The sequence below is a fragment of the Bufo gargarizans genome, chromosome 2 (genome assembly GCF_014858855.1).
Source record: "Bufo gargarizans isolate SCDJY-AF-19 chromosome 2, ASM1485885v1, whole genome shotgun sequence".
Classification (NCBI taxonomy): Eukaryota; Metazoa; Chordata; class Amphibia; order Anura; family Bufonidae; genus Bufo; species Bufo gargarizans.
Window position 1 is genome coordinate 15,547,372 of NC_058081.1, and position 12,815 is coordinate 15,560,186.

The window sequence follows — 12,815 nt, forward strand, 5'->3', positions numbered from 1 at the left end:
TGTTAGAATTGTGTTGATGTCCCAATATTTATGGACCTTACTGTACATATACGGCGCTGTGATTGGGCGGGTGCAGGAGATGCGCCCGCCAGATCCGCGGCAGGGGCCCGGATGTCACTGATAGCCGGACCCCTTCTGCATGCGCCGACATCCATGAAATCACGGATGTCGGCGCATTAACCCTTGATGTGCCACTGACTGCGGCACATGCGATGCTCTCACGGGTATCGGAGCTGCCATCGGGTCCCCGTGCTGCTGTGACGGGGACCCGATGGCATGGATGGCAATACAGAAGTATTGGAATGCTTTATAAATGGGATCAGACCCACAAAAGTTAATGTCCCAGAGTGGGACAAAAAAATAAAGTTAAAAAAAAGTTAAAAAAATAAAGTTTTCCCCCCAAAAATTTTTTAGTTTCAAGTAAAAAATAATAATATCCTTTTCCCCAAATAAAGGGAAAAAAATGTAAAAAATAAGGGAAAAAAGAAAAGTACACGACCGATTCTATAAAACTAACATATGACCTAACCCCTCAGGTGAACACCTTACATTACTAAAAGTGCAACACCAAGCGATGAAAAATGAGTATACCCCCCCAAAATAGTACCAATCTAACCGACACCCTATCCTGCAAAAAATGACCCCCTACCTAAGACAATCGCCTAAAAAATAAAATAAACTATGGCTCAGAATATGGAGACACTAAAACATTGTTTTTTTGGTTCCAAAAATGCTGTTATTGTGTAAAACTTAAGTAAATAAAAAAAAGTATACGTATTAGGTATTGCCGCATCCGTAACAACCTGCTTTATAAAAATACCACATGACCTAACTCCTCCGGTGACCACCATAAAAAAAAATTTGGGTCACTTTACATCACAAAAAGTGTAATAGCAAGCGATCAAAAAGTCATACGCACCCGCAAAAATCATACCCTACATAAGATAATCACTCAAAAACTGAAAAAAGAGACACTAAAATGTTTTTTTTTGTTTTAAAAATGAAATTATTGAACAACTGCTGCGTCATGTTAGACTCTCTGCTTACACAATATGTACTGTGTATTGTTTTCTTCTTTAAAAATAAAAAAAATATTTTAATTAAAAAAAAATGAAATTATTGTGCAAAATCACAGTGACAACTTTATCTCACTGTGATTTTGTAGTAAAAAGGTCACAGAGGCACAGAGCATGATCAATCATGTTACATGACAGACAGTGTGTGTATATATATATATAGAAAAAAGTCCAGCGGGAGCACCATCCAGGGTACGAGTGCAAGGTCCAGCGAAGGGTAGCAGCAATACCCAATATTATAAAGACGAAAAGGTAGGACTGCACTCCAGAAGAATAGTGAAATAAAGCTTGAATTCACCCATAATATTGCAAACTTGCGACGTTTCGGCTCACAAGAGCCTTCCTCAAGCTTCAGGAAGGATCTTGTGAGCCGAAACGTCGCAAGTTTGCCATATTATGGGTGAATAAAAGCTTTATTTCACTATTCTTCCGGAGTGCAGTCCTACCTTTTCGTCTTTTCAATATATATATATATATATATATATATATATATACACACACACTCACCTAAAGAATTATTAGGAACACCTGTTCTATTTCTCATTAATGCGATTATCTAGTCAACCAATCACATGGCAGTTGCTTCAATGCATGTAGGGTTGTGGTCCTGGTCAAGACAATCTCCTGAACTCCAAACTGAATGTCAGAATGGGAAAAAAAGGTGATTTAAGCAATTTTGAGCGTGGCATGGTTGTTGGTGCCAGACGGGCCGGTCTGAGTATTTCACAATCTGCTCAGTTACTGGGATTTTCACGCACAACCATTTCTAGGGTTTACAAAGAATGGTGTGAAAAGGGAAAAACATCCAGTATGCGGCAGTCCTGTGGGCGAAAATGCCGTGTTGGTGCTAGAGGTCAGAGGAGAATGGGCCGACTGATTCAAGCTGATAGAAGAGCAACGTTGACTGAAATAACCACTCGTTACAACCGAGGTATGCAGCAAAGCATTTGTGAAGCCACAACACGCACAACCTTGAGGCGGATGGGCTACAACAGCAGAAGACCCCACCGGGTACCACTCATCTCCACTACAAATAGGAAAAAGAGGCTACAATTTGCACGAGCTCACCAAAATTGGACTGTTGGACTGGAAAAATGTTGCCTGGTCTGATGAGTCTCGATTTCTGTTGAGACATTCAAATGGTAGAGTCCGAATTTGGCGTAAACAGAATGAGAACATGTATCCATCATGCCTTGTTGTGGTGGTGGTGGTGTAATTGTGTGGGGGATGTTTTATGGGCACACTTTAGGCCCCTTAGTGCCAATTGGCCATCGTTTAAATGCCACGGGCTACCTGAGCATTGTTTCTGACCATGTCCATCCCTTCATGACCACCATGTACCCATCCTCTGATGGCTACTTCCAGCAGGATAATGCACCTTGTCACAAAGCTCGAATCATTTCTAATTGGTTTCTTGAACATGACAATGAGTTCACTGTACTAAAATGGCCCCCACAGTCACCAGATCTCAACCCAATAGAGCATCTTTGGGATGTGGTGGAACGGGAGCTTTGGGCCCTGGATGTGCATCCCTCAAATCTCCATCAACTGCAAGATAGATGCTATCCTATCAATATGGGCCAACATTTCTAAAGAATGCTATCAGCACCTTGTTGAATCAATGCCACATAGAATTAAGGCAGTTCTGAAGGCAAAAGGGGGTCCAACACCGTATTAGTATGGTGTTCCTAATAATTCTTTAGGTGAGTGTGTATATATATATATATATATATATATATATAGGAAAAGTATGGCGTGGCAGCCTGGTCTGGTCTAGATCGTGACTAGCCAAAGGAGTGGGGTTTACACAGGAGGAGGGAGTTGCAAAGCGCGTGGGGGGGCTCATACAAAAAATTTCCGTGGGGCCCAGTCACTTCTAGCTACGCCCTGAACCTCCCTGAAGAATAAGGCTACTTTCACACTTGCGTTTTGTGCGGATCCATCTTGTATCTGCACAGACGGATCCGCACAAATAATGCAAACGCTTGTATTCGTTAATAACGGATACGTTTGCATTATTCATAAAAAAAAAAAATCTAAGTCAAAACGGATCCGTCTTGACTTACATTGAAAGTCAATAAGGGACGGATCCGTTTTCAATTGCACCATATTGTGTCAGTGAAAAACGGATCCATCCCCATTGACTTACATTGTATCCTTTAGGCTCCACGTAGTCAGACGGTCACCAAAGCGCTGCAAGCTGCGTTTTTAATGACCGTCTACAAACGCAACGCAGACCAAACGCAGCCAAATTGATGCATTCTGAAACGGATCCTTACCCATTCAGAATGCATTGGGGCTGAACTATATCCATTTTGAGCCGCTTGTGAGAGCCCTGAAACGGATTTCACAAGCGGGCCCAGAAACGCCAGTGTGAAAGTAGCCTAAGCATGCTAACAATCTAACTAAAAGTGAGAACATAGCTCTTTAAGATATAAAGAACAATGATAGGTTAGTGGTGTGTGCTGCAGATAAGGGGGGCATAGTCGTCGCTCTGGATTCTGCACTCTATAGGAAGGTAAATCTGGAGCTTTTGTGTGACACTTCTACGTATCGGAAATTACCCGGTGACCCCATTTTACAATTTAGAAATTCCTTTGCTAAACTTCTAGCTGAGGGTTTGTCTTTAGGGGTTTTGGATGAAGAAATTAGAGATTTTCTGCTTGTCTCCCATCCAATTGTTCCTATTTTCCACTCACTACCTAAGGTCCATACGGAGGTGTTTCCCCCTCCTAGGAGACCCCTAGTTGCAGGCGTAGGTTCCCTGAATGAAAGATTAGGTCAGTGGGTGGATAGGATCCTGCAACCTTTAGTACCACAGGTCCCAGGTTACCTTAGAGACAGCAAGCATGTTTTGCAGTCCCTTCAGGACATTCGCTGGGTAACCTGTGATGTGGCCTCTTTGTACTTCAGCATATCCCAGGAATTAGCATTGCAGGCTCTGTCGCATCATCTGAACGGTTACAGCTCCGATAATAATGGGGTTAAGCAATTTGTTTTGTCCTTAGTGGATTTTTTTGTTAAAACACAATTATTTAGTTTTTTTATGGTGAGTTTTTCTTACAAGTGCGGGGCGCATCGATGGGAGTTTATAAGGTCTAGATGTAACTGCTCAGATGAGGCGACTTTTCAAAGTGAATGTCAGAGAATTTCTAGCCGTATTTTTGGCTAGGAAATATCCCACCTGGTCTTTGGAACGAGGCATAAAATATGCCTCTGATACCAGGAGTAGAGTTGAGCGAACACCTGGATGTTCGGGTTCGAGAAGTTCGGCCGAACATCCCGGAAATGTTCGGGTTCGGGATCCGAACCCGATCCGAACTTCGTCCCGAACCCGAACCCCATTGAAGTCAATGGGGACCCGAACTTTTCGGCACTAAAAAGGCTGTAAAACAGCCCAGGAAAGAGCTAGAGGGCTGCAAAAGGCAGCAACATGTAGGTAAATCCCCTGCAAACAAATGTGGATAGGGAAATGAATTAAAATAAAAATTAAATAAATAAAAATTAACCAAAATCAATTGGAGAGAGGTTCCATAGCAGAGAATCTGGCTTCCCGTCACCCACCACTGGAACAGTCCATTCTCAGATATTTAGGCCCCGGCACCCAGGCAGAGGAGAGAGGTCCCGTAACAGAGAATCTGTCTTCATGTCAGCAGAGAATTAGTCTGCATGTCATAGCAGAGAATGAGGCTTCACGTCAGCCACCACTGCAACAGTCCATTGGCATATATTTAGGCCCAGCACCCAGGCAGAGGAGGGAGGTCCCGTAACAGAGAATCTGTCTTCATGTCAGCAGAGAATTAGTCTGCATGTCATAGCAGAGAATGAGGCTTCACGTCAGCCACCACTGCAACAGTCCATTGGCATATATTTAGGCCCAGCACACACACAGGCAGAGGAGAGAGGTCCCGTAACAGAGAATCTGGCTTCATGTCAGCAGAGAATCAGTCTGCATGTCATAGCAGAGAATGAGGCTTCACGTCAGCCACCACTGCAACAGTCCATTGGCATATATTTAGGCCCAGCACACACACAGGCAGAGGAGAGAGGTCCCGTAACAGAGAATCTGGCTTCATGTCAGCAGAGAATCAGTCTGCATGTCATAGCAGAGAATGAGGCTTCACGTCAGCCACCACTGCAACAGTCCATTGGCATATATTTAGGCCCAGCACCCAGGCAGAGGAGGGAGGTCCCGTAACAGAGAATCTGTCTTCATGTCAGCAGAGAATTAGTCTGCATGTCATAGCAGAGAATGAGGCTTCACGTCAGCCACCACTGCAACAGTCCATTGGCATATATTTAGGCCCAGCACACACACAGGCAGAGGAGAGAGGTCCCGTAACAGAGAATCTGGCTTCATGTCAGCAGAGAATCAGTCTGCATGTCATAGCAGAGAATGAGGCTTCACGTCACCCACCACTGCAACAGTCCATTGGCATATATTTAGGCCTAGCACACAGGCAGAGCAGAGAGGTCCCGTAACAGACAATCTGGCTTCATGTCAGCAGAGAATCAGTCTGCATGTCATAGCAGAGAATGAGGCTTCACGTCACCCACCACTGCAACAGTCCATTGGCATATATTTAGGCCTAGCACACAGGCAGAGCAGAGAGGTCCCGTAACAGACAATCTGGCTTCATGACAGCAGAGAATTAGTCTGCATGTCATAGCAGAGAATGAGGCTTCACGTCAGCCACCACTGCAACAGTCCATTGGCATATATTTAGGCCCAGCACCCAGGCAGAGGAGAGAGGTCCCGTAACAGACAATCTGGCTTCATGTCAGCAGAGAATTAGTCTGCATGTCATAGCAGAGAATCAGGCTTCACGTCAGCCACCACTGCAACAGTCCATTGTCATAAATTTAGGCCCAGCACCCAGGCAGAGGAGAGAGGTCCCGTAACAGACAATCTGGCTTCATGTCAGCAGAGAATTAGTCTGCATGTCATAGCAGAGAATGAGGCTTCACGTCAGCCACCACTGCAACAGTCCATTGGCATATATTTAGGCCTAGCACACAGGCAGAGCAGAGAGGTCCCGTAACAGACAATCTGGCTTCATGACAGCAGAGAATCAGTCTGCATGTCATAGCAGAGAATCAGGCTTCACGTCAGCCACCACTGCAACAGTCCATTGTCATAAATTTAGGCCCAGCACCCAGGCAGAGGAGAGAGGTCCCGTAACAGACAATCTGGCTTCATGTCAGCAGAGAATCAGTCTTCATATCATAGCAGAGAATCAGGCTTCACGTCACCCACCACTGTAAGAGTCAATTTTCATAAATTTAGGCCCAGAACCCAGGCAGAGGAGAAAGGTCCCGTAACAGACAATCTGGCTTCATGTCAGCAGAGAATCAGTCTTCATATCATAGCCTAGAATCAGGCTTCACGTCACCCACCACTGTAAGAGTCAATTTTCATAAATTTAGGCCCAGAACCCAGGCAGAGGAGAAAGGTCCCGTAACAGACAATCTGGCTTCATGTCAGCAGAGAATCAGTCTTCATATCATAGCAGAGAATCAGGCTTCACGTCACCCACCACTGCAACAGTCAATTGTCATAAATTTAGGCCCAGCACCCAGGCAGAGGAGAGAGCTCCCGTAACAGAGGATCTGGCTTCATGTCAGCAGAGAATCAGTCTGCATGTCATAGCAGAGAATGAGGCTTCACGTCACCCACCACTGCAACAGTCCATTGGCATATATTTAGGCCTAGCACACAGGCAGAGCAGAGAGGTCCCGTAACAGACAATCTGGCTTCATGTCAGCAGAGAATCAGTCTGCATGTCATAGCAGAGAATGAGGCTTCACGTCACCCACCACTGCAACAGTCCATTGGCATATATTTAGGCCTAGCACACAGGCAGAGCAGAGAGGTCCCGTAACAGACGATCTGGCTTCATGTCAGCAGAGAATCAGTCTGCATGTCATAGCAGAGAATCAGGCTTCACGTCAGCCACCACTGCAACAGTCCATGGTCATAAATTTAGGCCCAGCACCCAGGCAGAGGAGAGAGGTCCCGTAACAGACAATCTGGCTTCATGTCAGCAGAGAATTAGTCTGCATGTCATAGCAGAGAATCAGGCTTCATGTCAGCCACCACTGCAACAGTCCATTGGCATATATTTAGGCCTAGCACACAGGCAGAGGAGAGGTTCATTCAACTTTGGGTAGCATCGCAATATAATGGTAAAATGAAAATAAAAATAGGATTGAATGAGGAAGTGCCCTGGAGTCCAATAATATATGGTTATGGGGAGGTAGTTAATGTCTAATCTGGACAAGGGACGGACAGGTCCTGTGGGATCCATGCCTGGTTCATTTTTATGAACGTCAGCTTGTCAACATTGGCTGTAGACAGGCGGCTGCGTTTGTCTGTAATGACGCCCCCTGCCGTGCTGAATACACGTTCAGACAAAACGCTGGCTGCCGGGCAGGCCAGCACCTCCAAGGCATAAAAGGCTAGCTCTGGCCACGTGGACAATTTAGAGACCCAGAAGTTGAATGGGGCCGAACCATCAGTCAGTACGTGGAGGGGTGTGCACACGTACTGTTCCACCATGTTAGTGAAATGTTGCCTCCTGCTAACACGTTGCGTATCAGGTGGTGGTGCAGTTAGCTGTGGCGTGTTGACAAAAGTTTTCCACATCTCTGCCATGCTAACCCTGCCCTCAGAGGAGCTGGCCGTGACACAGCTGCCTTGGCGACCTCTTGCTCCTCCTCTGCCTTGGCCTTGGGCTTCCACTTGTTCCCCTGTGACATTTGGGAATGCTCTCAGTAGCGCGTCTACCAACGTGCGCTTGTACTCGCGCATCTTCCTATCACGCTCCAGTGCAGGAAGTAAGGTGGGCACATTGTCTTTGTAGCGTGGATCCAGCAGGGTGGCAACCCAGTAGTCCGCACAGGTTAAAATGTGGGCAACTCTGCTGTCGTTGCGCAGGCACTGCAGCATGTAGTCGCTCATGTGTGCCAGGCTGCCCAGGGGTAAGGACAAGCTGTCCTCTGTGGGAGGCGTATCGTCATCGTCCTGCCTTTCCCCCCAGCCACGCACCAGTGATGGACCCGAGCTGCGTTGGGTGCCACCCCGCTGTGACCATGCTTCATCCTCATCCTCCTCCACCTCCTCCTCATCCTCGTCCTCCTCGTCCTCCAGTAGTGGGCCCTGGCTGGCCACATTTGTACCTGGCCTCTGCTGTTGCAAAAAACCTCCCTCTGAGTCACTTCGAAGAGACTGGCCTGAAAGTGCTAAAAATGACCCCTCTTCCTCATCCTCCTCCTCCTCCTCCTGGGCCACCTCCTGTTCCATCATCGCCCTAAGTGTTTTCTCAAGGAGACATAGAAGTGGTATTGTAACGCTGATAACGGTGTCATCGCCACTGGCCATGTTGGTGGAGTACTCGAAACAGCGCAACAGGGCACACAGGTCTCGCATGGAGGCCCAGTCATTGGTGGTGAAGTGGTGCTGTTCTGTAGTGCGACTGACCCGTGCGTGCTGCAGCTGAAACTCCACTATGGCCTGCTGCTGCTCGCACAGTCTGTCCAGCATGTGCAAGGTGGAGTTCCACCTGGTGGGCACGTCGCATATGAGGCGGTGAGCGGGAAGGCCGAAGTTACGCTGTAGCGCAGACAGGCGAGCAGCGGCAGGATGTGAACGCCGGAAGCGCGAACAGACGGCCCGCACTTTATGCAGCAGCTCTGACATGTCGGGGTAGTTGTGAATGAACTTCTGCACCACCAAATTCAGCACATGCGCCAAGCAAGGGATGTGCGTCAAATTGGCTAGTCCCAGAGCTGCAACGAGATTTCGCCCATTATCACACACCACCAGGCCGGGCTTGAGGCTCACCGGCAGCAACCACTCGTCGGTCTGTTGTTCAATACCCCGCCACAACTCCTGTGCGGTGTGGGGCCTGTCCCCCAAACATATGAGTTTCAGAATGGCCTGCTGACGTTTACCCCGGGCTGTGCTGAAGTTGGTGGTGAAGGTGTGTGGCTGACTGGATGAGCAGGTGGAAGAAGAGGAGGAGGAAGCCGAGAAGGAGGAGGTGGCAACAGGAGGCAAAGAATGTTGCCCTGCGATCCTTGGCGGCGGCAGGACGTGCGCCAAACAGCTCTCCGCCTGGGGCCCAGCTGCCACTACATTTACCCAGTGTGCAGTTAGGGAGATATAGCGTCCCTGGCCGTGCTTACTGGTCCACGTATCTGTGGTTAGGTGGACCTTGCTACAGATGGCGTTGCGCAGTGCACACTTGATTTTATGGGATACTTGGTTGTGCAGGGAAGGCACGGCTCTCTTGGAGAAGTAGTGCCGGCTGGGAACAACATACTGTGGGACAGCAAGCGACATGAGCTGTTTGAAGCTGTCTGTGTCCACCAGCCTAAATGACAGCATTTCATAGGCCAGTAGTTTAGAAATGCTGGCATTCAGGGCCAGGGATCGAGGGTGGCTAGGTGGGAATTTACGCTTTCTATCAAATGTTTGTGAGATGGAGAGCTGAACGCTGGCGTGTGACATGGTTGAGACGCTTGGTGACGGAGGTGGTGGTGGTGGTGTTGGTGGTACATCCCCTGTTTGCTGGGCGGCAGGTGCCAACGTTCCTCCAGAGGCGGAGGAAGAGGCCGAGGCGGCAGCAGCAGAATAGGCCGAGGCGGCAGCAGCAGAAGAGGTAGCAGGGGGAGCCTGAGTGACTTCCTTGGTTTTAAGGTGTTTACTCCACTGCAGTTCATGCTTTGCATGCAGGTGCCTGGTCATGCAGGTTGTGCTCAGGTTCAGAACGTTAATGCCTCGCTTCAGGCTCTGATGGCACAGCGTGCAAACCACTCGGGTCTTGTCGTCAGCACATTGTTTGAAGAAGTGCCATGCCAGGGAACTCCTTGAAGCTGCCTTTGGGGTGCTCGGTCCCAGATGGCGGCGGTCAGTAGCAGGCGGAGTCTCTTGGCGGCGGGTGTTCTGCTTTTGCCCACTGCTCCCTCTTTTGCTACGCTGTTGGCTCGGTCTCACCACTGCCTCTTCCTCCGAACTGTGAAAGTCAGTGGCACGACCTTCATTCCATGTGGGGTCTAGGACCTCATCGTCCCCTGCATCGTCTTCCACCCAGTCTTGATCCCTGACCTCCTGTTCAGTCTGCACACTGCAGAAAGACGCAGCAGTTGGCACCTGTGTTTCGTCATCATCAGAGACATGCTGAGGTGGTATTCCCATGTCCTCATCATCAGGAAACATAAGTGGTTGTGCGTCAGTGCATTCTATGTCTTTCACCGCTGGGGAAGGGCTAGGTGGATGCCCTTGGGAAACCCTGCCAGCGGAGTCTTCAAACAGCATAAGAGACTGCTGCATAACTTGAGGCTGAGACAGTTTCCCTGGTATGCATGGGGGTGATGTGACAGACTGATGGGGTTGGTTTTCAGGCGCCATCTGTGCGCTTTCTGCAGAAGACTGGGTGGGAGATAATGTGAACGTGCTGGATCCACTGTCGGCCACCCAATTGACTAATGCCTGTACCTGCTCAGGCCTTACCATCCTTAGAACGGCATTGGGCCCCACCATATATCGCTGTAAATTCTGGCGGCTACTGGGACCTGAGGTAGTTGGTACACTAGGACGTGTGGATGTGGCAGAACGGCCACGTCCTCTCCCAGCACCAGAGGGTCCACTAACACCACCACGACCATGTCCACGTCCGCGTCCCTTACTAGATGTTTTTCTCATTGTTATGGTTCACCACAACAACAAATATATTATTTGGCCCAATGTATTGTATTCAAATTCAGCGGGATATAAATTTGAGGCCTAGTATTTAGGCGCTGGGTGACCGGTATGGATTTAGTGACAGAATTAGACTTGGAAATGCACAGAAGCGTGTGTGTGAAGTTATTCTGAATGACCCTATGTGCACCTTCAATATTATATACCCTTTTAGGGATAGATTTCAAATAGCTCTGATATAGCAGAAACCACTAAATTATGAAATTGCTAAATTGGGAATTGTACTTCAACCCAGAACAAAAAATGTGCTTTGACGGACACTAAATATCTTGCCCAGCAACAACAGTACAGCGGTGGGTAACGAGAGATTTAGAGGGATTTAAATTTGAGGCCTAGTATTTAGGCGCTGGGTGACAGGTATGGGTTTAGTGACAGAATTAGACTTGAAAATACACAGTAGCGGGTGTGTGTGAAGTTATTCTGAATGACCCAATGTGCACCTTCAATATTATATACCCTTTTTGGGATAGATTTCAAATAGCTCTGATATAGCAGGAACCACTAAATTATGAAATTGCTAAATTGGGAATTGTACTTCAACCCAGAACAAAAAATGTGCTTTGACGGACACTAAATATCTTGCCCAGCAACAACAGTACAGCGGTGGGTAACGAGAGATTTAGAGGGATTTAAATTTGAGGCCTAGTATTTAGGCGCTGGGTCACCGGTATGGATTTAGTGACAGAATTAGACTTGGAAATGCACAGAAGCGTGTGTGTGAAGTTATTCTGAATGACCCTATGTGCACCTTCAATATTATATACCCTTTTAGGGATAGATTTCAAATAGCTCTGATATAGCAGAAACCACTAAATTATGAAATTGCTAAATTGGGAATTGTACTTCAACCCAGAACAAAAAATGTGCTTTGACGGACACTAAATATCTTGCCCAGCAACAACAGTACAGCGGTGGGTAACGAGAGATTTAGAGGGATTTAAATTTGAGGCCTAGTATTTAGGCGCTGGGTCACCGGTATGGATTTAGTGACAGAATTAGACTTGGAAATGCACAGAAGCGTGTGTGTGAAGTTATTCTGAATGACCCTATGTGCACCTTCAATATTATATACCCTTTTAGGGATAGATTTCAAATAGCTCTGATATAGCAGAAACCACTAAATTATGAAATTGCTAAATTGGGAATTGTACTTCAACCCAGAACAAAAAATGTGCTTTGACGGACACTAAATATCTTGCCCAGCAACAACAGTACAGTGGTGGGTAACGAGAGATTTAGAGGGATTTAAATTTGAGGCCTAGTATTTAGGCGCTGGGTCACCGGTATGGATTTAGTGACAGAATTAGACTTGGAAATGCACAGAAGCGTGTGTGTGAAGTTATTCTGAATGACCCTATGTGCACCTTCAATATTATATACCCTTTTAGGGATAGATTTCAAATAGCTCTGATATAGCAGAAACCACTAAATTATGAAATTGCTAAATTGGGAATTGTACTTCAACCCAGAACAAAAAATGTGCTTTGACGGACACTAAATATCTTGCCCAGCAACAACAGTACACCGGTGGGTAACGAGAGATTTAGAGGGAATTAAATTTGAGGCCTAGTATTTAGGCGCTGGGTCACCGGTATGGATTTAGTGACAGAATTAGACTTGGAAATACACAGTAGCGGGTGTGTGTGAAGTTATTCTGAATGACCCTATGTGCACCTTCAATATTATATACCCTTTTAGGGATAGATTTCAAATAGCTCTGATATAGCAGAAACCACTAAATTATGAAATTGCTAAATTGGGAATTGTACTTCAACCCAGAACAAAAAATGTGCTTTGACGGACACTAAATATCTTGCCCAGCAACAACAGTACAGCGGTGGGTAACGAGAGATTTAGAGGGAATTAAATTTGAGGCCTAGTATTTAGGCGCTGGGTCACCGGTATGGATTTAGTGACAGAATTAGACTTGGAAATGCACAGAAGCGTGTGTGTGAAGTTATTCTGAATGACCCTAT